This window comes from Geotrypetes seraphini, chromosome 3, assembly GCF_902459505.1.
Source record: "Geotrypetes seraphini chromosome 3, aGeoSer1.1, whole genome shotgun sequence".
NCBI lineage: Eukaryota > Metazoa > Chordata > Amphibia > Gymnophiona > Dermophiidae > Geotrypetes > Geotrypetes seraphini.
Genome location: NC_047086.1, coordinates 35517678 through 35545348, shown reverse-complemented (window position 1 = coordinate 35545348; position 27671 = coordinate 35517678).

Sequence of the window (27671 nt, the reverse complement as noted above, 5' to 3'; positions counted from 1 at the left end):
GGGTTTCTCTTACCCAGGTGCATTATTATGTCATTAAGTGTCAATTTGCAGAAACAAAGGGTCAAATTCTATAAGAAGCGCCCAAAAGTTAGGCACTGACTTAGGCACCGTTCAGCGTGATTCAAATAAAATTGGGTGCTGTTTAGTGAATCACACCGAGCGGCTCCTATTTTGGAGGCACCCAATTAAATAGGCTACCTCTAAGCACAACTAAAACTTAGGCACCCATGCGAGTGCTTAAGCATGCTTAAGAGCAGCGATTCTGTAACAAGGTGCATAACACAAAGCCACACCCATACCTTTTTTTTTTTTAATATAAATCTTTATTAATTTTCAATTCGAGAACAGTGCATTAAATATATACATACAATTAATGTCATAGACAGCACTTACAATCAGGACTGGATTAACCAATAGGCTAAAAGGGAAAATTAAGTCTGTCCCAATTTTTTCCAGTTCTTGGTAATCATTTGCATGGCTATCCCAGTCATAATGATAAAGTATCTGCTTTTATACCTTTCTAAAAGAGGTTTAGTTGACAACAATGTCCCACAGATTACCACCTCATAGGACAGCGGAATCGAAGACTCCAGTATCAAATTAATTTGTCCCCATATTGATTTCCAAAAATTGATTATCAAGGGACAATAGAACAACAGATGATCCAGTGTCCCTATTTCAAGATGACGGTGCCAGCACCTATTAGACTTTGAACTGTCCAACTTTTGTAAACGAACTGGGGGTCCAAAAAATGATATGTAACAAAATGAACCAGGTTTATCTCATAGATGCTGATGCTGTAGATCTCATCCTCCAAGTCCAAATCCGTGGCCATAGAGTAGCAGAAATCTGCTGCTTTATCTCAATGCTCCAAATGTCTTTTAAGCTTGTTTTGGGGTTTTTATTTAAATACTCAGATATTAATTTGTACCACTTGGCGGCCTGATGCCCTTGGAAATATGTCTGGAAACATAGGCCCGGCAAGCTATACTGATTTTTTAAATTTTGCCAATCAGGGAACCCTTTCTGAATGGCCTGTTTCAATTGCAACCTTTTAAAAGCTTGAGACTTTGAGATGCCGAATGATTGTTGCAGTTGTAATAAATTTAACCTTTTCCCATTTGAGATCACATCATCTAAAGTACATATACCTGCCTGCAGCCAATGTTTCCAGAGGATCTTAGACTCGCCAATTTGAATCTTTGAGTTCAACCATAAGGATTGACACGTGGATTATTGTATTGGAATAGATGTTAATTTATTCATGAATTTTAATGTGTTCCAGGTGGAAAAAAGAATACTATTGTCCTTATATACTCAAAATGTGGCACAAATGTAATGGGGATATAAGATGACTCTAAGTTCAGCCAATCCAGCAGATTCTTCATGAGTTCAGGAAGGATCCAATACATACCCTGACGCAAAATGAAAGCTTGATGATATCTATAAAAATATGGAAAATTTATCCGCCTCCCCTCCCCCGCCAATTGTGATTTTTGAAGGCCGCCTAAATTTTTAGAGGCACCTTGTTACAGAATCGCTCTTTTTAATAGGCACCTATGCTTCATTAGTGCTGATTAAAAAGCTTAATTGAGCTTGTTATTCAATTAAGAGAGGCGCCGATCTAGTTGGGGGGTCTCAACAATAGGTCCTTAATATTAGGCGCCGGTTACAGAATTTGGGCCAAAATTCTATGATACGACATTGTTTCAGATCATTGATTGAACCATATCCACGTCATTCTCTTCTTGATCAGGCTGAAAACTTTTCAGCACCTCCTCATATTGTGAAGACTTTCAATTTCTGGCAACCAGAGCTGAGATTGTGATGTCATAATGCCTCATTCCACCAATAAGAGCCAACCTCATCAGTGATGTCACAATGGCTTCATTGTCCTATACTTGACTCACTTTTATTACATACCAAGGGGTGCTGAAAAGTTCTCAGCCCAACCAACCAACTTCCAACTGAAAAGAGTGTTATCTTATTTCGTTGTGCCAATTTGCAGAAACAAAATTCTATATTTTGACATTGTTTCAGATTATTGATTGAACCGTATCCACATCATTCTCTTCTTGGCTGGGCTGAGAACTTTTCAGCACCCCCTCATATTTACCTGTATGCAAAATTCTATGTAACAATATGTTGCCCGTAACCCACCTAGAATTCTAATTAATGAGGATATGGCAGGATATAAGATTGAAAAAAAAACCCAAACCAACAAATATTCAGAATAAAGCTGCTAATAGTGGAAGGAAACAGGCTGAAAGCATGGAGAAAAAGACCTCAGTGTTTCAAGGAAACAACCAAGAAACTATATGTTCAGTTATAAACTGCCATACAAAACACATCCCAGATCAAAAAACTCCATGGAAAAGATTCATAAAGATACAGTTTCCATGGAGTTTTTTGATCTGGGATGTGTTTTGTATGGCAGTTTATAACTGAACATATAGTTTCTTGGTTGTTTCCTTGAAACACTGAGGTCTTTTTCTCCATGTTAGTTACTTGCCTTTCAGCCTGTTTCTTTCCACTATTAGCAGCTTTATTCTGAATATTTGTTGGTTATTTTTTTGATTTTTTTGGATATTCAGCTTGTATACTTTTTGATAAAGGATATAAGATTGCACATAACATAATATAACAAGATCTGAATCTGGGCTTCCCAGTTTATACTTTGGAAATCCTCTTTCCAAATTTAATCTCCTCCTAGAATCTGTGTATCTGTTAATTGGATGGTCCCCATTTCCCTGGATAGAATAGGATTTCTGAGACCACCAGATTAATTCTTACCTAGCAACTAGTGATGTTGTTATAACTCCAAAACCTAGTAACATTAGTGAAGGCTCTGGAAATCTTTATGCACACTATCCCCTTAATTCTATAAAAAGCACAGAAAATTATGCACACAAATTTTGGCACATGTTCAATTTGCATTCACAATTTAATTGAATAACAAGCTAATTAGTGTCAATAATTGGTGTTTCAACAAGCAATAATTGACACTAATTACAATTAATTATAAGTTACATGTGTTAATTTAGTCACGGAATCCATGCTTACTTTTTGCATGAGTGAAAAAAGGGCACGGAAATGGGTGAGTCATGGGCGGCTCAGGAGCATTCCTTTAAGTTACGTGTGCCCTAGGCAGCAGAATCCTGTGGCACAGCCTCTCACCAAATCCCGACTCCCCCCACCCACCTATTCCCAGCACTGTACTTTTAAATCTTCGGGCAGCCAACGCGCAGCGTTAACGAGCAGGCCTGCCCCTGGAAGTAGAATAAAGGGTTCCGGGGCAGGCCTGTTCATTGGCGCTGCGTGGCGGCTGCACAAAGATTTAAAAGTACAGTGCCGGGAGGTGGATGGGTAGGCGGGAGCCAATCGACAACTGCCAATCTTTGAGGAGGCCATAGCCTCTATGGCCTCCCCCGTTCCGATGCGCAGTTATAAAATAAGGACATCTGTGCCTAAATTCGGTGCTGCTGGTTTAGGCATAGTTCCCAGGTATAAGCGCTATTCTATAAACCAGGGCCGCCATCAGAAATTTCTGGGCCCCTTACTGAGCAATCCTATTGTGCCCCCCCACGCACCCCTTACATATTGCAGTGAGCAGTACATCAATACACCCATTGTAAAACTAAACAAGCCAGACCAGCACAGATCAATCCTACACCGTCAATCCTAACAGAAAACCATGTCTTTCGAACACACAGAACACACAGAAAACACCTTCGCCTAGTATGGAATATGTCATCACAAACTAACCCCTCCCCCTTTTACAAAACTGTAGTATGGATTTTAGCCACGGTGGTAACAGCTCTGACGCTCATAGAATTCTGAGCATCAGAGCTGCTACCACCACGGCTGGCGCTAAAAAACGCTCCACAGTTTTGTAAAAGGGGGGATAAAATAGAAATAGCTCAGGGGTGCTCAAACTTTTTGGGCTTGTGAGCTACTTTAAAATGACCAAGTCAATATGATCTACCAACAATAAAATTAAAAAACACAAAGCACACTATATGCTGAGAAAATGTTAATTATCATTCCTATTCTGGTTTTTTTTCAAAGAAGTCAAGGCAGATGACTCTATGCATTGTCACCTCAGTAACAACCATGCATAAATAGACAAATATACCCCCCATCCTTTTTATTAAACCACAATAGCAGTTTTTAGCACAGGGAACTGCGCTAAATGCCCAGCGCTGCTCTCGACGCTCATAGGCTCCCTGTGCTAAAAAACACTATTGTGATTTAGTAAAAGGGGGCCATAGTGCAAAATATAGACAGCATATATAAATTCAGACACATTTTGATCACTAAATTTAAAATAAAATCATTTTTCCTACCTTGTCTGGTGATTTCATGAGTCTCTGGTTGCACTTTCATCTTCTGACTGTGCATCCAATCTTTCTTCCCTTCTTTCAGCCTGTATGCTTCCTCTCCTCCAGACCTCATTCCCTCCTCTAACTTTTTCTTCCTCTCTCCCTGCCCTTTCTTTATTTTTTCTCTCTTGATGCCCCCTTTCTTTTTTTCTGTTTCCTTTCTTTCTTTCTCCCTACCCTCCACAAAGCCACTGCTGCCACCATCGGGGGAAACAGGCCCCAAAGCCACCGCCGCAACCATCGGGGGAAACAAGCCCCAAAGCCACTGCCGCGGCTGCCCCAAGCTCTCTCTGCTTCCACCGACGTCAATTCTGCCGTCGGAGAGGAAATTCCGCCCAGCCAGGCAGCGATTGGCTGGCCCGAACTTCCTCTCTGACTGCAGTCTTAGGGCGGGTGCACAGCCGGGGCGGACCGCCCCCCCCCCCCTTGGTAGGACACTGAAGACGTGGCAGCGGCTCCTCTCACGAATCCCCACCTGCGTCGGAAGGGGATCTTGAGAGGAGCCGCCGCTGCATCTTTTAACTTTAAAATACAGGCCGCCGCCGCTTCCTCTCACCTCCTCCCGCCCTCGAGTGAGCGACAGAGGAAAGCGTATGAGCGACGCCACTGAAAATAGTGAGCGATCGCTCATGCGCTTACCTTAGAGCAGTGGTCTCAAACTCAAACCCTTTGCGGGGCCACATTTTGGATTTGTAGGTACTTGGAGGACCGCAGAAAAAAATAGTTAATGTCTTATTAAAGAAATGACAATTTTGCATGAAGTTAAACTCTTTATAGTTTATAAAACTTTCCTTTTAACAGTTTTACCTTATGCAAAATTGTCATTTCTTTAATAAGACATTAACTATTTTTTCTGCGGCCCTCCAAGTACTCTATTTTTTCTGCAGCACTCACATTTAAAGTTTAATATCTTTTCTTTCTCAAAACTGGCACATTTCTATTACTAAATTGAAAATAAAATCATTTTCCTACCTTTGTTTGGTAATTTCATCAGCCTCCTGTATGCTTCCTCTCCTCCAGACCTCATTCCCTCCCCCAACTTTTTCTTTCTTTTTCTATGTCTGTCTTTCTCTGATTCCTTGTCCCATTTTTTGCTTTGTTACTGGCTGCTTGTCCCCCCCCCTTCTTTCTTTTTTCCTTCTGGCTCCCTGCCCCCCCTTCTTTCTTTCTTCCTTCCTGCCCTCCCCATGCCACTGCCGCCAAAGGGGAATAGGCTGCTGCTGCTGCCATCGGGAACAGGCCGAGATCTCCACGGGGCCGACCAACTCTCGCCGTCCGACGTCAATTCTAACGTCGGAAAGGACGTTCCGGGCAGCCAGGCAGCGATTGGCTAGCCAGAACGTCCTCTCGACGTCAGAATTGAGGTCGGGCGGCGAGAGAAGCAGGGAGATTAAAGAGCATGGTGCCGGCGGTGAGAAGGGAAGGGAAGCAGTTGGGCACCCCTGCTCTAGACGAGCCGCGAGCCGCACTAGGAAGAACAGTGGAGGGTGACCAGCTGTGCGGACCGCTCCCCCCTTGGTATGCCACTGGAGCAGCAGCGTGTCTGGCCAGCTCATTCCATTCAAAGCCGCGGGTGGCGGCTCCTTGCGAGATCCGCGCCTGCGTCTGAAGCCTCTCTGATGTGATGTCAGAGAGGCTTCCGATGCAGGAGCGAATAGCGCAAGGAGCCGCCAACCCGCGGCTTTGAACGGAACGAACCGGCCAGACCCGCTGCTGCTCCAAAAGGAAGGAATTATCCAGTCCAGACCGCGGGCAGCAAATAAAACTTGGAGAGCCACATGCGGGCCGCGTGTTTGAGACAGCTGCCTTAGAGGGAACACTGCCTAGGACCCTGGGGGAGCCCGGGCCCCCTGTCAGCTCCGGGCCCCTGAATGCAGGACTGGTAGTACTGCCCTGATGGCAGCCCTGCTATAAACCATGTCTAAGTTTAAGTGCGGTTTATAGAATAGAGCTTTGTTGGTGCCATGTTTTCAGCTCAATTTATAGAATTTATCCCTAAAGGGCAATTCTATAACTTGGCATCTCAATTGAGGCATCCCAATGCCCTTAGCACCAATTCTATAAATGCATCTTGGCACCAAGATTATGGGTTACTGAATACTAGTACAAGGTTGGCATTGTCTGGCTCGTGTATTGGTGTGCCCTCTAGCATCATGTTTATGTTTATTAAAATCTTGACATCCCACTAAATGTTAAAACAAATCAGAGTGGTTAACAATTAAAAACTGTAAAATTATATTTGGAAAAGAATGCTATAATAGCTGTAGGATAGAGAAAACAATCACACAAGAAATACATATCCAAACATAAGAATAGCCTTACTGGGTCGGACCAATGGTCCATCAAGCCAAGTAGTCCGTTCTCATGGTGGCCAATCCAGGTCCCTCGTACCTGGAGTAGCAAATTCCATTCAGAATCCTAAAAAATAGCAAGATTCTGGAATATAAAAGAGTAACAAAAGATTCCAGAACCCCAAAGAGTAGCAAGATTCTAGAATCCCAGAGAGTAGCAACATTCCATGCTTCCAATCCAGGGGAAGCAGTAGCTTCCCCCATGTCTTTCTCAATAACAGACTATGGACCTTTCCTCCAGGAAATTGTCCAAACCTTTCTTAAAACCAGCTATGCCGAAATTCCACAATAAACAAGAAATAAACGAAAGCAGAAATAAGAGTATGAAGCGAGGAGAAATTCAGAAGTGAGCAAAGTGAGCAAATCCAATGCAACCAGTAGAATCCCTTCTTTACTACTTGAGCCAACTGTTGATCAAAGGAGATAATAGAGTCAAGTATAACCCCAAGATACCGAAAAGATGAAACAGTTGTAATATCAATCCCAAAAACATTAAGAGGAACCATTGATTCAGAAAATGCACCTATGAACCAGCAAGAGTTTTTGAAGGATTTAAAACCTGTTGAAGAGAGGAAATCCAGTAAGAGAAAGTGTTTACACATGCCTGTAATGGTGCCAGGTTACCTGAGAAGGGGTAAATAGGAGTGTTTGTTACAGTGGTTAGAGCTACAGCCTTGGCACCTTGAGGTTGTGGGTTCAAATCCTGCACTGCTCCTTGTGACCCTAGGCAAGTCACTTAATCCCTGTTGCCCCAGGTACATTAGATAGAGTAGGAATGCACCAGGACAGTTAGAGAAAAATGCTTGAGTACCTGAATATTTCTAATCCACATAGAATTGTAGGATATGCAGAATATAAATTGTTTAACAAAAAAAATCAAAAGAATGTCATCTGCAAAGATATACATTCTTAAATGTTTGTGGCTAGAACAGGGGTGTCTTTTTTTAATTTCTTTATTCATTTTAAAACTTTCAACAAGTAATTCATTATACAATCATATACACTATAATAATACTTATTAATCATACATTCACTGAAATCAAACTATAACTTCGCCCTCCCATCCTTCTTCCAATATAATCATATAATTTTATACATATAAAATCCTCCCCCCTTCCCCCTTATACTTCAATAATCAAAAGGAGAGAAATAAATTATTAATTACTCTATTATAATTAATCCTTACAATAATTTGTTAATGGCTCCCAGACCTCCATAAACTTTTTATAACTTCCTCGTTGGACAGCTATTATTTTCTCCATTTTAAAAATATGGCACAACGAATTCCACCAAAAACTATAACTTAATCTATCCTAATTTTGTATAATTATATATTATAATTTTATGCACTGCTTTCATTGTATGCTAATAGATCTCATGCATATTCATTGAGAAAATCCTGAAAACCCGACTGGATTGTGGCCTCGAGGATGGACTTTGACACCCCTGGGCTAGAGGCTGAGAAAAATGTTGAAAAGGGACGAGGACAAAATTGAGCAATCTCCATGGTGTTGAGAAAACAGCAGATTGTGAGGAAAGGGTGGAAACCTTGAAATTCCTATCGGAAAGGTAAGAAGAAAACCATGCAAGAGCCAGACCTGTGATTCCAATTGACTCGAGAAAAGAAAGGAGGAGCAAGTGGTCTACCGGGTCAAAGTCGGGGGGATGTTGTTCTGTTAGGAGACTTCAACATGCCTGATGTAGACTGGAACACACTCTCAGCGACAACTTGTGATAGCAGGAGGATATTGACGTCCATGAAGGGAGTACGACTCAAACAAATGGTACTAGAGCCCACCAGGGCCCAGGCCATCCTGGACCTGGTACTTACGAACGGGGAAAGCGTCTCGGAGGTCTCAGTGGGAGAAACGCTAGCCACCAGTGATCATAACATGGTATGGTTTAACCTTAAGAAAGGCTTCCCTAGATCACAAACAAAAACAAGGGTACTCAATTTCCGGTGCACTGACTTCGCACGCATGGGAGATTTCGTCCATCAGACGCTGCAGGTTCAAGAAGTAACTGATAATGTGGAAGCTATGTGGTCAACCTTGAAATCGACTCTTCACGAGGCAACTATCCGCTACATAAAATCGGTAACTAAACAACAAAGAAAAAAGAAACCCCAATGGTTCACTGATGAGGTGTTGTACCTCGTCAAGGAGAAGAAAAGAGCATTTCTCTCATACAAACGCACCGGGGAAAAGGAAGCAAACATTGAATACAGGACAAAGTCTACAGTGGTCAAAACAGCAGTCAGGGAGGCCAAGCTTCAAATGGAAGAAACTCTAGTGAAGAACATTAAGAAAGGGGACAAATCCTTCTTCAGGTACTTTAGCGACAGGAAAAAGAACACAAACGGGATAACACGCCTTAGAACGCCAGACGGGGATTATGTGGAAACAGATTCCGATAAAGCCAAACTACTGAATGATTACTTCTGTTCAGTCTTTACCTGTGAGGCACCAGGGCACGGGCCACGGCTGGAAACAAAGCAAAGCATGGAAGACCCATTTCAGAATTTTGAGTTCACAACTGCTGATGTTTACAGAGAACTGTCAAGACTCAAGGTGAACAAAGCCATGGGACCGGACAATTTGCACCCAAGAGTGCTCAGAGAGCTATGCAATGTTCTGGCAAAACCGTTTGCCATGCTCTTCAATCTCTCCCTAAGTACGGGGAGAGTCCCCCTGGACTGGAAAACAGCTAACGTCGTTCCTCTGCACAAAAAGGGTTGCAGAGCAGAGCCTGCGAATTACAGACCGGTGAGTCTCACATCAATAGTGTGTAAACTCATGGAAACTCTACTTAAAGGTAAATTAGACACGATATTGGATGAGGGGAATCTAAGGGATCCCTGCCAACATGGATTCACTAGGGGCAGGTTATGCCAATCCAATCTTATCAGCTTCTTTGATTGGGTGACAGGAAAGCTAGACTCTGGAGAGTCTCTGGACATAGTGTACTTGGATTTCAGTAAAGCTTTTGACAGTGTCCCACACCGTAGACTATTAAACAAGATGAAATCGATGGGGTTAGGTGAGAAACTAACTGCATGGGTCAATGATTGGCTGAGTGGAAGACTTCAGAGGGTGATGGTCAACGGCACCCTCTCTGAGACTTCGGAGGTGACCAATGGAGTGCCGCAGGGCTCAGTCCTGGGACCATCCCTTTTCAACATATTCATAAGGGACTTGACCCGAGGGCTTCAGGGTAAAGTAGCACTGTTTGCCGACGATGCCAAACTGTGTAATACAGTAAGCGAAAGCAATCTCAAGGATAGCATGACGCATGATCTGATCACGTTGGAAAACTGGTCCTCGATATGGCAGCTGGGCTTCAATGCTAAGAAGTGTAAGGTCATGCATCTCGGCAGCAGAAATCCATGCAGAACATACACCTTGAATGGAGAAACACTAGCTATGACTTCAGAAGAACGGGACTTGGGAGTAATCATCAGTGCAGACATGAAGGCTGCCAAACAGGTAGAGAAGGCCTCATCCAAGGCAAGGCAAATGATGGGATGTATCAATAGAAGCTTCGTTAGCTGCAAACCTGAAGTCATAATGCCACTTTACAGAACCATGGTGAGACCTCATCTGGAATACTGTGTGCAATTCTGGAGGCCACATTACCGTAAAGATGTGCTTCGAGCTGAGTCGGTCCAGCGGATGGCCACTAGAATGGTCTCCGGACTCAAGGGTCTCTCAAACGAAGAAAGACTGGGCAAATTGCAGCTCTATACTCTAGAAGAGCGCAGGGAAAGGGGTGACATGATAGAGACATTTAAGTACGTCACAGGTCATGTCGAGGTGGAAAATGACATATTCTTTCCCAAGGGACCCTCGGTCACAAGGGGGCACCCACTCAAACTCAGAGGAGGGAAATTTAGTGGTGACACCAGGAAGTATTTCTTCACAGAAAGGGTGGTGGATCAGTGGAACAAACTTCTGGAGCAGGTGATCAGAGCCACCAGCGTGCTCGACTTTAAGAATAAATGGGACATCCAAGTGGGATCCCTGCGAGGGTCGAGTTAAGGAGCTGGGTCATTAGCACTCAGACTTAATGGGGTGGGTCAGTAGAGTGGGCAGACTTGGTGGGCTGTAGCCCTTTTCTGCCGTCATCTTTCTATGTTTCTATGTTTCTTTAGGTCATGAGAAACCAGAAGCACTACATTATGAGCGTTGAGAGAAGAGTGGAATTCGTTAATCAGAGAAGTTAGTCATTTCAGTGCTATGGGATGCATTGAAAACCAGTTTGTCTCGAATGCAGAGTCAAGAATTTATTTAGGATTACTATATGGCTCCAGAAAAAGGATGGATTGAAAGCAATGGAAGTAAGGAGGACAGATTGAGGCATCTGGTTTTTAATTCCACTGAAAGTAATGGAAGTAAAACCTGGATGCTTCAATCTGTCCTCTTTTTCTGGAGCCAAATGGTAACCCTAGTTTATTGGTAAATTGGATATAGAGTACATAAGTTAGAAATAGGACAATATTGTAGTGATCTGGCAAAAGTTGGTCAAGGGAAAGTTGGCATTTTCCAGATCCAAGGTACAGTTTTTGTGTAGAGTCTAACATTTGCTAGGTGTAGAATTAGAAGAAGAAGCCCATATTGAGGGATGGTGATCCAACTTAAGGGCAAAGGGTCCAATAGAGAAACATAGAAACATAGAAATAGACGGCAGATAAGGGCCACGGCCCATCTAGTCTGCCCACCCCAATGACCCTCCCCTACCTTTCTCTGTGAATAGATTCCACGTGTCTATCCCATTTGGCCTTAAAATCAGGCACGCTGCTGGCCTCAATAACCTGAAGTGGAAGACTATTCCAGCGATCAACCACCCTTTCAGTAAAAAAGAATTTCCTGGTGTCCCCGTGCAGTTTCCCGCCCCTGATTTTCCACGGATGCCCCCTTGTTGCCGCAGGACCCTTGAAAAAGAAGATATCTTCTTCTACCTCGATGCAGCCCGTGAGATACTTGAATGTCTCGATCAGGTCTCCCCTCTCTCTGCGTTCCTCGAGTGAGTACAGCTGCAACTTATCCAGCCGTTCCTCGTACGTGAGATGCGTGCTGAAGACTAACTTGGAGAGCTGTGTTAATATCCAGAGTTAGGTGTGGTTTATAGAAGAGCCCTAACCTCTTCAGTTAGAACTCTTCAGCTTGGAGAAGAGATGGCTTAGGGCAGATCTGAATGAAGTCTACAAAATCCTGAGTGGTGTAGAACGGATACAAGTGGATCAATTTTGTACTGCATCAAGATTTACGAAGACTAGGGGACAATCGAAGTTTCAGAGTAATATTTTTAAAACCAATAGGAGGAAATATTTTTTCACTCAGAGAATATTTAAGTTCTGGAACACGTTGCCAGAGGATGTGGTAAGAGTGGTTAATGTAGCTGGTTTAAAAAAAGGTTTGGGCAAGTTCCTGGAAGAAAAGTCTATAAACTGCTGTTGAGACAGACATGGGAGAATATAAGAACATAAGAATTGCCATACTGGGACAGACCAAAAGTCCATCAAGACCAGTATCCTGTTTCCAACAGTGGTCAACCCAGGTCTCAAGTATCTAGCTAGATCCCAAGTAGTAAAACAGATTTTATGCTGTTTATCCTAGGAATAAGCAGTGGATTTTCCCAAGCCATCTCAATAATTGCCTATGGACTTCTCATTTAGGAAATTATCCAAACCTTTTTTTAAACCCAGCTAAGCTAACTGATTTCATCACATTCTCTGGCAACAAATTCCAGAGTTTAATTACACATTGTGTGAAGAAATATTTTCTCTGGTTTGTTTTAAATCTACTACATAGTAGCTTCATCGCATGTCCCCTAGTTCTAGTATTTTTGGGAAGTGTGAACAAGTGATTAACATCTATCCTCTCCACTCCACTCATTATTTTATAGACCTCTATCATATCACCCCTGAGCTGTCTCTTCTCCAAGTTGAAAAGCCCTAGTCACTTTAACCTCTTCTCTTAGGGAAGTCAACCCATCCCTTTTATCATTTTGCTGCCCTTCTCTGTACCTTTCCTAATTCCGCTATATCTTTTTTGAGATACGGCGACCAGAACTGCATACAATATTCGAGATATGGCCATACCATTGAACGATACGAGCCATTGCTTGCCCTGGACTGGTGGCATGGAATGCTGCTACCTTTTGGGGTTTTGTCAGGCACTTGTGACTTGGATTGGCCTCCGTGAAGACGGGACACTGGGCTAGATGGACCATTGGTCTGACCCAGTAAGGCTATTATTTTGTTCTTATGTAGTGTCTGACCCACACATGTCTATCTCTTGGTCCCCTATCCACAGACTACAAAACCTTCAAGAAAGATACTAAAACCTTACTCTTCAAAAAATACATAAATCCCATCTAGCAAGGCTAGTCCCTACCCAAACCCCACCTACCCCCTCTATACCCTTAATATATTCTAATATGCTTCCAACAAATTCTAAAGCAGTGGTTCTTAACCTGGGTTCGACCGAACCCCAGGGGTTCGGTGAGTCAGTCTCATGGGTTCGGCAGAGGTCAAAACACACCTCCGACTCATATAGCGCTTCGGTCACGTTCAATCATCTATCAGTTATTCAGTGATTTTGATCAAGACTGATCGTGCACTCGGTTTCTTGATCTATCAATCTGTAACTAACGCCTTGTATACATCAATCAATTCCTGATCAAAATTTGTGATTTAACTGATAGATGATTGAACGTGACCAAAGCGCTTATGATTCGTGATGATACGCCCCGCTTGTCCATAATTGGCTGCAGGTGATCACACAACATCGCTTGGCCTATCTGTGCTGCAGGGGATTTGATGCACACAGTAGTCGAATTGTAACTGTTGTGATGGTACGTCGTGCGATACCTATCTTAATATTTTAATCCCTTACTAACTATGTTGAGCAAAATACGAAAGTGGTCGGAACGTGATGGGAGTCAGCGTCCTAATTGCATTATTATTCGAAATATAGGAGAACTTTTTTGTTTTCAAAATTGATATTATTTTTTCCCTCACTGTATACCTATGTTTTGAATTTGTAAAAATCATATTTTATTTTTCCAATAAAGAAGGGTTCGGTGAACACGCATATGAAACTGGTGGGGGTTCAGTACCTCCAACAAGGTTAAGAACCACTGTTCTAAAGAGCTTCTAATTACCCAACTTTTAGCACCTTAAGATCTCGACAACTCTTTGGTACTTCTTAAATAACTATTATGACCTCTCTTATGCTATTCCTGTAAACCTTTATGTAATTCTTGATAACTTTTATGTAATCCGCCTTGAACCGCAAGGCATTGGCGGAATAGAAATCACTAATGTAATGTAATTTATGCACAATGCTTTATAGAATATGTCTAGACTGTTGTGCGTATGGTCTCAAATTAGCTCCAATAATTGGTTGTTACTTGGCAATTATCAGCACTGATTGACTTGTTAAATAATTAAATTGTGCGTGCAAATCAGAACGGACAGATTTGTGCGTGCAACTTTAGTCACGGTATACAGAATCTGGGATTAGTGCTGAAAATCAGTGCTAAGCTCATAACTTCTTTTCCTCGCCCTAAATCCCACCCCTTTTACCACCTTTTTCTCATGTTCCTAAATTTACTAGTTTAGTAGAAGTTTGAGTATAAAGTTATGAGTTCAACTCCAGAAAATTTTCAAAAAAGACAAGTTATTATTATTATTATTCAGTCTTCCAGTTTCATTTACCCAGTTTTCCTCATACAGATAAAGCAAAATGTAGAACTATAATATGGAAACAGTTTGTAGCTCTTTGCCATTTATTATTACTATTAAAATTAATCTGCAAGTTGGGATTTTCTTCTCTGCTAATCCCTTCATAATTACTGTTGTGCTTATTATTTGTGCTGGATCAAGGACCTGGCAAGTGTTTGAGACTATGGCAATATGGATGACTAAGTATGGACAATACTGTTGACTTTTCTCTTGAGTTTGCATTGATATTATTTTGAGAGCTGTACCTAAATCCAGATGCTTCTCATATAATGAAGCAACTTTGCATGCCCATAAAGGGATTATGAGGCATATTGTAATAAATGGGAATGATCTAAAAAAAAAAAATCTGTTCAAATATGTCTTTGGCTCCAAAGCATCTTTATAGACAGCATATGGGCTCTTTTGATACAAGTGGCAAATTACTGTACGCCTCACTTTATTGAAGTCACTAAGGGCTCCTTTTACTAAGCTGCGATAGCGTTTTTAGCGCACGTAGAATTTTAGCGCGTGCTAAACCCGTGCTACGTGGCTAGAACTAACGCCAGCTCAATGCTGGCATTAACTTCTAGAGCGTGCGGAAATTCTACGCGTGCTAAGCGCGCACTAAAGCCGCTATCGCAGCTTAGTAAAAGGAGCTCCAAATATTTTCCCTAACTGTCTCAGCTGGTTCATAGTCTTGACTATGATACCTGGGGCAATGCAGGGTTATGTGACTTGCCCTGGGTCCCAAAGAGCGGCACTGGGATCAAACCCGCAACCTCAGCAGCTCTAACCACTAGGCCAGGGGTAGGCAATTCCGGTCCTCGAGAGCCGGAGCCAGGTCAGGTTTTCAGGATATCCACGATAAATATGCATGAGATAGATTTGCATCTCAAGGAGGCAGTGCATGCAAATCCATTTCGTACATATTCATGGTGGAGATCCTGAAAACCTGACCTGGCTCCGGCTCTCGAGGACCGGAATTGCCTACCCCTGCACTAGGCTACTCATCGTTCCATTCTTTATGTTTATGTAAGATTTGATATATCGCTCCTGCATTTTACTGACCTAAGCCAGTGTTCTTCAACCACCAGCCCATGGACCAGTGCCGGTCCACAGAAATTTCCTGCCTGTCCACAGGGCCAGCATGTGCATGAGGCCCAAAACAGTGTTCTTCAACCGCTGGTCCACGGTGCGATCGATGCGGCATTATCTTCGAGCCAGCTTCCTCTTCCTAACTGATTCAGTGCACAAAGCCACGGGCAGTGGCTCCTATGGGCATCCTGCGCCTGAACCGGAAGCCTTCTCTCTGACGTTGCAACATTAGAGGAAAGGCTTCCAGATGAGGCAAGGGACGTGCAAGGTGCAATTAGTACTATTATGGGGGCGGTGTCTGGGGTGGACATTGGGTAGAGATGGGTGGGGTCTGGCCCATGACTTAGCCCAGTGTTCTTCAACAACCGGTCCATGGACCGATGCCAGTCCACAGAATAATTTTTTTTATTTCTGCTGGTCCATAGGTGTAAAAAAGTTGAAAAACACTGACCTAAGCGGTTTACAATGTAACAATCAATTAATGAAAGGAACTCCATTGAAGACAGGAAAGATAGAAATAGAGATAAGGTATATACATTCCAACAAGTATTCAGTGAGGATGAAACAAAGGTTATCTTAAAAATAAAAATAAAATAATTATTAAATTATGAATTAAAAAGATTAAACATTAATTAATTAAATTTAAATAAATAAATTCCAGCCAGACATTAGGTCCTGATATTAGGAGTCCGCAGATGTGACAGACCAAGGAGAAAAAGAGGATCCAGCAGTCAATCATCCCAGACAGGGCTGTCCCACCAGCTGCACGCCGCCTCAGCCAACCATTGCCTCTCTACACCTCAGTAGGCCAGCAGCAATCTGCTGGCTTGAATAGCTGGAAGCAGGAAAAGTCAGCAGCCACAAACGAGATTGGCCCACCGCTGGAACAAGACACAGATGAAGTCACACGGGAAGTGAGGGAAGTCTCATCATCAACCAGGAAACTGCCACCATCAACCCCGGCACATCAGCCACAGGCGCCAGCCGACCCTCGCCAGCACGTCAGATGCCTCCGCAGGCCATCTCCTCCGATGCGAGGTGTCGATCCCTCTCAGCGGCGTCAATCTCCCCACCGCTGAACTCCTCAGCCATGGTGTGGCTATCGGCACGGCGTAGTCCCAATGGTGGTGTAAAGGGGCTGAAACCAGACCCCCCTCCACCCTCGATGAAGAAGAAGGAGCGAGGGCCCACACCGACATCCCTAAACCGCCACCATGGAACCAGTTGAGCAGCAGGTAGGAGGCCCCTCGATCGTTGGGCCGGAGCCAACGGTCAAACCGGAGAGTCAGTGAAGTGATATTAAAAAACAAACAAAAAAAAGGAATGGAGGTCCCGGACCAAAGGAACAAAGTCCAAAAATAAAACCAATAAAACAGAAGATAAAAAAAACCTAAATAAAATATAAACAAGGCAAAAGAAAGCAAAAATAAAAAATAGGGTGAGGGAGACAGCCCAGCTGATGACCTAACTGGCTGCCATCTTGTTGGCTTTACATGTGGATAATGGCTGTTATGAAATTGCAAAGGTGAAAATGCACCAACGCTTTAAGCATGTTTCTAAAGCCCCTGGATAAGCATTCCTGAAGAATTGTGAGGTACATGCGTAATTTATAATACACCTAAATGCATAAAAGAGAGAAAAGTCGCTCACTTAAACGACCAGAGCATTTAAATTTGAAATGGTCGAGCCGCCGTAGGATACAAGGGCATAAGTTAAGTGACACCATTTTTTTCAATAAGGATTTAAGCATCTGTTAATTGTGGAGTTGCATATTTCTAGAGATTTTGTATACAATAGATTGATGATATGGAAAGGGGATGTTCGGAGCCAGATCTCAAAGATCATGAAGGGACTAGTGGAGAAATCAAGGATGCAAGATAGACTGGTTGGCCAGTATGCAGTGTCTTATGTGCAAGAGTCAGGATCTTAAATTTAATAAGGTACTTGATAGGGAGCCAATGATGATGATGCCCTCTTGTTTTTAACCTTGTTTGTACTCTTTTCTTTTTTAAATTGGATTTCCCCCTCTTTCCTCTTGTTTTTATGTATGTTAGGTCCTGTCATTAACAAATATGTTAACTGTTCCCCATTTTTAATTGTTAAACGCTTAGAATTTGTGATTAGCGTTTCATCAAATTTTAATAAACTTGAAACTTAAGAAAAAGGGATGGCAAATGATCAAAACAACCTGCTGAAGACAGGAGGCGGATAGCGATATTCTGAACCATCTGAAGTCTTTTTAAAAGGGCAGAGGATATACCTGAGTATACAGTATAGGATTCAATAATACCGTGTTTCCCCGAAAATAAGACAGTGTCTTATATTAATTTTAGGCCCATAAAACACACTAGGTCTTATTTTTGTGGTATGCACATGATCATCTCTCCCTTCCTCTCCTTCACCCCAATTCTTCCTCTTTCCTTTCTCTCCCCCACATGTGCAGCATCTTTCCTCCCCTTCCCTCCCTCCCATCCCTTGGCTCCCCTTTCCTCCCCTTCCCCATCCCTCCCATCCCATCCCATCCCATCGCTTGAGCGAACCCCCTCCCCCGAGCACCCGCCCTCGCCACGAAGCCAAACCCCCATCCTTTCCTCCCTCCCATCAGAACTCCGCCTCAAGCCCTACATACCTTTCTAAGCAGCTTCGGGCTGGCAGCACTCTAAACAGGCTGCTTCGGCCTTGTCCGCCCATGAATTCACTCTGCTGGCAGAGTGAATTCATGGGCAGAAGGCCTGAAGCTGCTTAAGGAGGTATGTAGGGCTCGCGGCGGGGTTCCGATGGGAGGGAGGGAAGGCTGCATGGTGGGTCTGGGTGCTGGGGAGGGGGAGAGGGTGCTTGCTCAAGGGTTCTGCTGCACAAGGGATGGGAGGGAAGGGAAACTGCCAGCGAATCCTAGGAGGTAGGGCTTATATTATGACCTACCCCAAAAATTCTGCTAGGACTTATTTTCGGGGTAGGTCTTATTTTCGGGGAAACACAGTATAATCTTGAGGCAGCTAAGGCATAGAGGACATAATTATCAAATAAGAAAGAGCAGAGTGGATGAGGCATAGTTGCACGGAAACAGGATTTTGCCACATAACCTACCTGTAACGTGAACATCAGTTGATAGTCCAAATGAATGCCCAGAAAGTGAAAAGAGCTATTTAACTAATGCTGATATCTTTTATGCTTTATTAAACAGATATCGACTAACAAAGGCTACATTTTTGGATACCGTACCATCGATTCATACACTAGTTTTATGTTCAGTCTCGACAATTATGGTTTCTGCCTTGCCCATGCCAGTTTTTGGTTGCCATTATTGTGCATTAATGATTAACATGTGCTACATATCAGTGGGCTCCTTTTATAAAGCTGCCATACTGGCTACTGCTGCAGAAATTGCTCCGACGCCCATAAGGATTTAATGAATGGCAGAGTGTTTACCATGCGGTCAGCCACTACCACTGCATTGCAAAAAAAAAAAAAAAAAAGTTGGGGGGGGGAGTAATTGGGAGTTTTGTCCTCATCATGTTTTAAATAAACGATCCAATGGGTCTGCAGTAGACAAGCCAACCGATGAAAAACAAAAGGAAAAAAACTGCAGAGCCAATGTACAAAGCGCCAGGCTACTTTGTTAAAATTAATAAAATATAATGATTTCAATGGTGGTTCTCATGTGTGAAAATGCGGGACCCGACACGGGCCGTGTTTCGGAGAAACACTCCTTCATCAGGGCTCCAGATGGAATAAAATCACAATTGTTGAGAACCGTAGCGATCAAGGAAAAAGTACAACAAATCGATGGGCAGAAAACAATGCTGGTTTATATCTGTGTAGCAGCAGCGGCAGGACATAAACCCTTTAAGTTTGGTTTTTTTAAAAAAAATACCATTCATTTTCTATTTAGAAATCCTCTGTGTTCATACCAAGCCTTTTTGAATTCTGTCACTGTTTTCATCTCCACCATCTCCCTTAGGAGGGCATTTCCAGGCATCGACCACCCTCTCCAGGGGATTCTAGGCAAATTGAGATCACACTATTCCAAAAATGTTACTAATAAGGATAAATTCTCAAAAAGCCACCAAAGGTGGGATGATGTGCACTAACCCCCAAATGCTGTATATGGTGCCATAAGTTGCATGTGCAAATTGGACCAATCAGCGCTGATCATTGGCAATTAACATCTAATATTTTTTATTTATTTAAAAATTTATAGACCGCGTAAAAACTAATTGCCAGTAATTAGAAGTTACGCACACGGTTTGGTAGATGCATTCTATAAAGTGACATGACGTGCCTCATTTCTACTATGTGAAATTCAAAAGGGGGCGTGGACAAAGGAAGAGCATGGGAGGTTTATGGTTGTTCCTAAAAAATAGAGAAACTATTATGGAATATGTCCAATCAGCGCAAAACTTAGGCGCAGGCAGTTAGGCCTGGGTTTCCTTAGTCTAAATAGGTTTGCCTAAACGTTACGCCATATATGGCTACTAAGGGCCTGTTTTACAAAGCCGAGCTAGCGGCTGCCATGCGGCAACAGCCCCGAAGCCCTTTAAATCTCTATAGGCTTTGGGGCTGCTAGCGCGGCTTTGTAAAACAGGCCCTAAGTGTGATTCTGTTTATAGCGGTCGCCTTTTATAGAATAACGCAAGCGCAGTGGGGATCGGCACAGATCATTTGGCACGCTATATAGAATTTAGGCCTAAGTGTGAATTCTATAATGGCAGTTGAGCACACGACTGTCATTATAGAATACTATTGTACGTCTACAGTTATGTGCCTATCTTTAGGTGCAAATACTTATGCCAACTTATGCTAGGGGGATTCCCTTGCCGCAATCAGCTGATGGGAAGGGATCAGGTGTGATTCTCTAACCGGTGCCCATGACATGTGCGCCAGTTAGAGAATCAGGCCGGTTAGACGAAGCTGGACAACTGTCCCTTAGGGAAGACACGCCAGTGTGCGATTCTCAGCCGTTTCTTAGGCGGCTGTAAATACCGGTGTCCTATACAGAATTTTCCCCACAGTATGCACTGCAGGTCACCGTTATAGCATTTATATAGTAATGAGCTGCTTTACATGCATTTGCTTGTTTTGCATCTCTGTGCTATGTAACCCGCAGTGACTAAAATACCATTGCATTACAGCAGGACAACCTGCTTTGAAAATTGTGCCAGAAATTGATGGAAATCCTATTCAACTTAAGTCTGAAATTACTACTTTAGGCGTGTGCTGTGACTCTGACTTGTTTTAAACCACAAATATGTCGTTGTCAAGATGTGTTTCTTCCATCTGAGATTGTTGCATCAGCTGAAATATTCCATTATATGTTAAACTAATAGAAGGTCTGGTTGCCCAATACCTCACCAACTACCTTGAAGACCACAACCTACTCCACCCAACTCAATCAGGGTTCAGATCAAACCACAGCACTGAGACACTGCTAGTCTCCCTTCTAGATACAGCCCGACAACACCTTAGCAAAGGAAGAAGGATGCTGATAATTCAACTAGACCTCTCAGCCGCATTTGACCTGGTTGACCACAGTATACTTCTTCAGATATTAGAAGCAATAGGGATCTCAGGCGGAGTATACAACTGGTTCCAAGGATTCCTCAAAACAAGAACATACAGAGTAAAAACAAAAGATCTAATATCGGAAACCTGGACCAATCCCTGCGGAGTACCTCAAGGTTCACCACTCTCACCCAAGCTCTTCAATGTCTTCATTTCCTCCCTTGGTACCCTATTAGACAAACTCGAAGTAACCTCATTCAGCTATGCAGACGATATAACCATACTCCTCCCCTTTGACTCACAAGACCCCACTACAACAGATAACCTGGTAAAAACCCTAGAAACAGTGGAAAAATGGATGACAGAACACAAACTGAAGCTCAATCCAGACAAAACTAAATTTCTACTGCTTGAAAAAGACAAAACCCCTTCGATAACAGAACTAGAAATAAAAACCACCAAATATCCTATACAGCCCACTCTCAAACTCCTTGGAGTAACAGTAGATAGATGTTGCACTCTTCAGATGCAAATCAACAAAATCACACAAAAAGCATTCTTTACCATGCGCAACCTTCGCAAAATTAGAAAATTCTTCGGCAAAGAACAATACAGACTCATAGTTCAATCCCTAGTCCTAAGTCTACTGGACTATTGCAATATCCTCTACCTTTCTTGTCCCACCTACTTAATAAAACAACTACAGACCGTCCAGAACATTGCCCTCAGACTGATCTATTCCCTTCGAAAATTTGACCACATCACCAACGCCTTCCTAGATTCACACTGGCTTCCAATACAAGCCCGCATCCAATTCAAGCTATATTGCATATTATTCAAAACATTAAACGGAACGGCACCCTCCCACTTAAACAACCGCCTAAATAGGAACCTCTCTTCCAGACAAAGGAGAACCCAGTCCCCTTTCTCCTAGCCCCCTTATAAAGGAACTAAGCGCAAAAAGATGTACGACAACCTACTAGCAACACATGCAGCTAAATTGGACCCCTCCATCACCAACCTACTGACAGCTTCAACTGACCTCAAAGCTTTTCGAAAAGAAATCAAAACCATACTATTCAAGAAATTCATCCTAATTTCCTAACCCCACTCTTCTCCCCTCTCTCCCCCTCTTAGGATCCTCCCTTCAAAATGTGATTTAGACCTAAAACCTTTAACTGTATTCCTCTTCCTGAAAACGTCCAGCTATCGTTTTGATGTATTAGGCCCAACGTCTTTAATTGTATTCCTCTTCCTGGAAATGTCCAGTTATCTTTTTGTTGTAATCCGCTTAGAACTGCAAGGTACAGGCGGAATAGAAGTCATTAATGTAATGTAATGAAATCTGTTGCGATGGTAGAAGATCTTAATAAATTGACTCATGCTTTCGTCACTAGTCATTTAGACTACTGTAATACATAGTAACATCTAATATAATAAAATGCTAGGCCGCGCTTGCGCACTAAAAAAAACGTGTTCCCTGATCCGTCGCGAAAACACGAGTGCGCATGCGCACGTTTTACGTCATCACCTACTCTCCACCTCGCGCCACCTATCACTGTCATCACCTGTTCTCCACCGATCACTGTTCCTCCTGCACCATGCCACGCCAGGCATGTCCGCAGCCGGCCTCGAGCTCCTGGGGGCCGGCGGCGCTGTGCTGAGGTCCCGCCTCCGCACTACACGGCGCCGCCAGACCCGGCCCTACACTGAGATCCGCAATCGGGTTGCCATGGAAACCCCGCCGCAGCCTCGCAGCTAGGTAGGGGGACAACAATCGCGCTTATGTTCAAGCCGCCGCCACGACTCCCCTCTCGAACCGCACCAGGATCGAGAGAGGAGCTGCGGCGGGGGCTTGAGCATAAGCGCCATTGTTGTCCCCCTACCTAGCCGCGAGGCTGCGGCGGCCTTCCTCACCCGGCTCACATTGAATCCAAGTAAACAACCGGGGCTGCCTAAAGAAACAAAGTTTCACGGTGCTTGGCCCGCAAAACAATTCCTGCCGTTGCCAAAATTTGGCCCACCGTTCCTTCCCTTCCTCCATCAGGTACAGTTCATCTCCGCCTATGTTAAAAGGAGTTGCTTTGAAATTGGAGCCCTGCCGCCACCGTAACACATTCCCTCTGCCGCGGTCCCATATGTCAGAGAAGGGGCAGGACCAAGGCAGAGGGGAACGTGCTACAGCAGTGGCAGGCCTCCGATTTCGACGCGGCTCCTTTTAACATTGGTGGATTCACTGCACCTGATGGAGGGAGGGAAGGAAAGGTGGTTGGGTGCTGTTGAGCCCCTCTTTAGCCTTAGACCCTCTCCTAACTGCTCCCTCCTGTCTCAGACCACTGGAGCACCTGATGGAGAGAGGGAAGGAAAGGTGGTTGGGCGCTGTTGAGCCCTTCTTTAGCCTTAGACCCTCTCCTAACTGCTCCCTCCTGTCTCAGACCACTGGAGCACTTGATGGAGGGAGGGAAGGAAAGGTGGTTGTGTGCTGTTGAGCCCCTATTTGCCCTCAGACCCTCTCCTAACTGCTCCCTCCTGTCTCAGACCACTGGGGGGAGGTGCCTGTCTTCAGCTGCAGGGATGGAGGGAGGGAAGAAGAAAGAAGGGGCCCTGGCAAGCCAGTTATCAAAAGCCAACCATAGCCTGGGACCCCTACATGATATGAATAATGACCAGACAACAAAAGGTAAGAAAAATAATTTTATTTTCTGTTTTGTGATTACAATATGTCAGATTTGAAATGTGTCTTGAGGGAGGCTTCCGCCGCGGCTTTGGACAGAGGGGTACCATTTTCGTGGGAGCCGGCCTTCGGAGAGGCTTGGGACACGGGGACGGATGCGGGAGGGGCTGCCGCTGCGAACGGCTTTGGTGGGGGAGCCAGCCAGACTATAAGTGTGGGGACTTTGTAAGCGCGGATTGGTCAAGGAGCCGCCGCTGCTGAAGCTTTGAAATTGCTCTCCCACCGTCACTCCCTCCCGCCCCGGCTCTGCCTCTGCCCCTGCCCAGGTTCAAAAGCAGGAGACATCTAGCACCCGTTAATCTAACGGGCTTAAACACTAGTATATAATAACATAGTAGATGACGGCAGATAAAGACCTGAATGGTCCATCTAGTCTGCCCCACCTTACCCACTCTTTAAATTACTGATTCAATTTTAAATTTGTTTTCTTCTTCTTAGCTATTTCTGGGCAAGAGTCCAAAGCTCTACCTGGTACTGTGCTTAGGTTCCATCTACTGAAGTCTCCGTCAAAGCTCACTCCAGCCCATATAAGCCATCCCAGCCGTCGAAGCCCTCCACAGCCCATCCTCAACCAAACAGCCATATACAGACACAGAACGTGCGAGTCTGCCCAGTACTGGCTTTAGTTCTTCAATATTTACTATGATTTTCTGATTCTAGATCCTCTTGGGGTCCAATAAAGCTAATTTGTTTCACTTACAACTGATTCAAAATACAGCCACTGGGCTGTTAACTGGAACACATAGAAATGATCATATTACACTGGTTTTGTATGACTTGCATTGGCTACCATTGACTAAACTGATTGAATTTAAGCTGTTATGTTTAGATTTCAAGGTTTGGCATCTCCTGTGTCCTGAGTACTTGAGTAAAAAATTGTCTAAATATATCAGCCAGGAAGAGCTTTAAGACAAGCAATTTATGGTATCCGGATTAAGATAAATTAAACTAGAGATTACAAGTATCTCATTTCGTGATATACAGCTCAACAAGGATAACTAGGAATTCCAAGACTTTTTTTGGATAGGACTCTTGCATTTCAAGCAAGTAAGCAGCAGTCCTGGTGGGGTAATTGTATTGGTGGAGTTATGCTGTCTTATGGTGCATTTCGAAAAAGTAATTAAGTCAACGTTGTTTGATAAATTCATTTCCTAAATGTGGATATTACTGTTAACAAAATTTTTAACTGAACATATTTAAGAAACTTCTTGCATTTTAATTATTTGTATTGTATTTTGCTGATTGTCTAGCCTTCTTTTGTGTAAACCGCCTAGAAATTGTTTGATTATGGCGATATAGAAGAATAAAGTTATGTTATGTTAAGTAGAGAATGACACGGGGACCGTTTACTGCGGTAAACCGTGGTCACCGCAGAATATCCGCAGTAATGGGGACATTTGCAACTAGTTTACCGCAGGAATGGGTACAAGACCTTTCACCGCCCCGTGGAAGCGGTGAAAAGTCTTGTTCCTGTGGTAAAAAAAATTGCACCTATGTCAGAGTCGGCATCTCCTCCCCAGCTCCTCTTGGGTCTATTTTACCTTCAGGAGCCAGCCATGCCACGATGAAGACAGAAGGAACCCAAAATCAAAGCCTGGGACCAGTGAGATTTGAAGAATAAAATTACTAGACATCGAAAGGTAGAAAAAATTAATTTATTTTATATTTTGTGATTAGAATATTTCAGATTTGAAATATGTATCCTACTAGAGCTGGAATTAGACATAACTGGGGACCGCAAAGCCCAGGCTGTGCTTCTTTAGCTTCCAGCTGGCTTAGGGCTCTCTCTCTGACCAGGGGGCAGTTACCCTAGTTGCTCTCCCCTAACACTATTCCTGCCATGTGTGACTGAGGTATTCTGTTAGCTTGATTTTTCTATGTAGCATTCTGTAGTAATTTGGTTTGTTCAGTTTTCACAATAGTGGAGGGGATATTCAAATACTTGAAGGGTATTAACGTAGAAGAAAATATTTTCCAGAGAAAGGAAAATGGTAAAACCAGCGAACATAATTTGAGGTTGAGGGGTGGTAGATTCAAGAGCAATGTTAGGAAATTCTACTTTACGGAGAGGGTGGTGGATGCCTGGAATGCGCTCCTGAGAGAGGTGGTGGATAGGAAAACGGTGACTGAGTTCAAAGAAGCGTGGGATGAACACAGAGGATCTAGAAACAGAAAATAATATTAAATATTGAACTAAGGCCAGTACTGGGCAGACTTGCCCGGTCAGTGTCTGTATATGGCCGTTTGGGGGAGGATGGGCTGGAGAGGGCTTCAATGGTTGGGAGGATTTAGATGGGATGGAGTAGGTTTTAATGGAGATTTCGGCAGTAAGAAATCAAGCACAGTACAGGGTAGAGCTTTGGATTCTTGCCCAGAAATAGCTAAGAAGAAAAACAAATTTTAAAAATTAAAATTGAATCAGGCTGTGCAGACTGGATGGACTATTCGGGTCTTTATCTGCTGTCATCTACTATGTTACTATATTTGTGAAAGGGAGGGAAGACAGGGGTTTTGTTGATCCTTGCTCTGTATTATTTGTGTTTATAAAATGACAATTGTACAGAATATTGTCTCTTTTTATACTTTAATAAAATAAGTTCAGTATAAAATCATAACTATTCGAGGCTTGTGCAGGTGGGATCTGACAGTTTGTAGGGAGGGGGTGGGGACTGAGCTCGCAGGGACGAGCAAGGACAGAGATATATTTTTTCCCCATGTCATTCTCTAATTACAAGAAAGAGAGCTTTCTCCTATGTGGGGCCGACTCTCTGGAACACTGTGTTTTATGAGGTTTTTATTGAGGGTCTGTCATATTGCGTATTTTGAAAACAACTGAAGTCAGTTTTATTCCAGCAACATTATGGATTTTATTCATAACTTTTCATTGAAAAGATTGAAGTCTTCTATATTAGTAAAATTATTGATTCTTGAAACTTTTATTGTAAATTTCTTGTGATGTATTATATTTTTGAAGTTTGTAGTGTTGTAAACCACTTAATACATTGGTTCAAATGGTATATCAATAAAATCAATCCAATCCCTTTAAGTTGCATTAAGGGACATATATCTGGGTTTTTGTCCTAACACAATTTGATGAATGCCCCTCTTGGTCACTTACAAAGCCACGCAGACCTACGGCGCCTTTCGGAAAGAAATCAAGACCGCTCTGTTCAACAGATTTATTTCCTAGCCAGACAACGCCCCCCCCCCCCCTTTTTTTAAAGCTTTTCTCTTCATGCTGATATTATGCTTCTTCGCTGATATTATGGTTCTTCACTTGACTATTCAGTGTCTTCGTCACCATTTGTATTCTGTAATTCGATGACCATCCAGCACCTTTGGTGTAACATATTAAGATTATACTGTAACCCATTTGTACCCTGCAATCACTGACTACTCAGTGACATCCTACCTATTCTTACCTTGTAATTCGCTGATTGTACAGCTCTCTTCACTATAAACCGCCTAGAAGTCGCAAGATTATGGCGGTATAGAAAAAAATAAAGTTATTATTATTTAATCATTCAAGCTTGATATACCACCACTTGTATATTGTATAACAAGGTGACTTACAATCAAATTAGAACAGGGAAAGGAAGGTGAGCCGAGATAAAGAAATAAGAAAGAAAATAAAGCAGAACAAGGGGAGAGATTGAATGGGGACATAGGGAAGGAACAGACTACTCAGAACGGTGTCAGGTCAAAAGCGCGCCGGGACAAAGGCGCGCCCAGACAATTGAGCGCAGTGCTGAGGCGCACCGCTCAAACTTACTGTTTTTATGGCTCCGACAGGGGGCGTGGGGGGAACCCCCCCCCACTTTACTTAATAGACATTGCGCCGCGTTGTGGGGGGTTTGGGGGGTTGTAACCCCCCACATTTT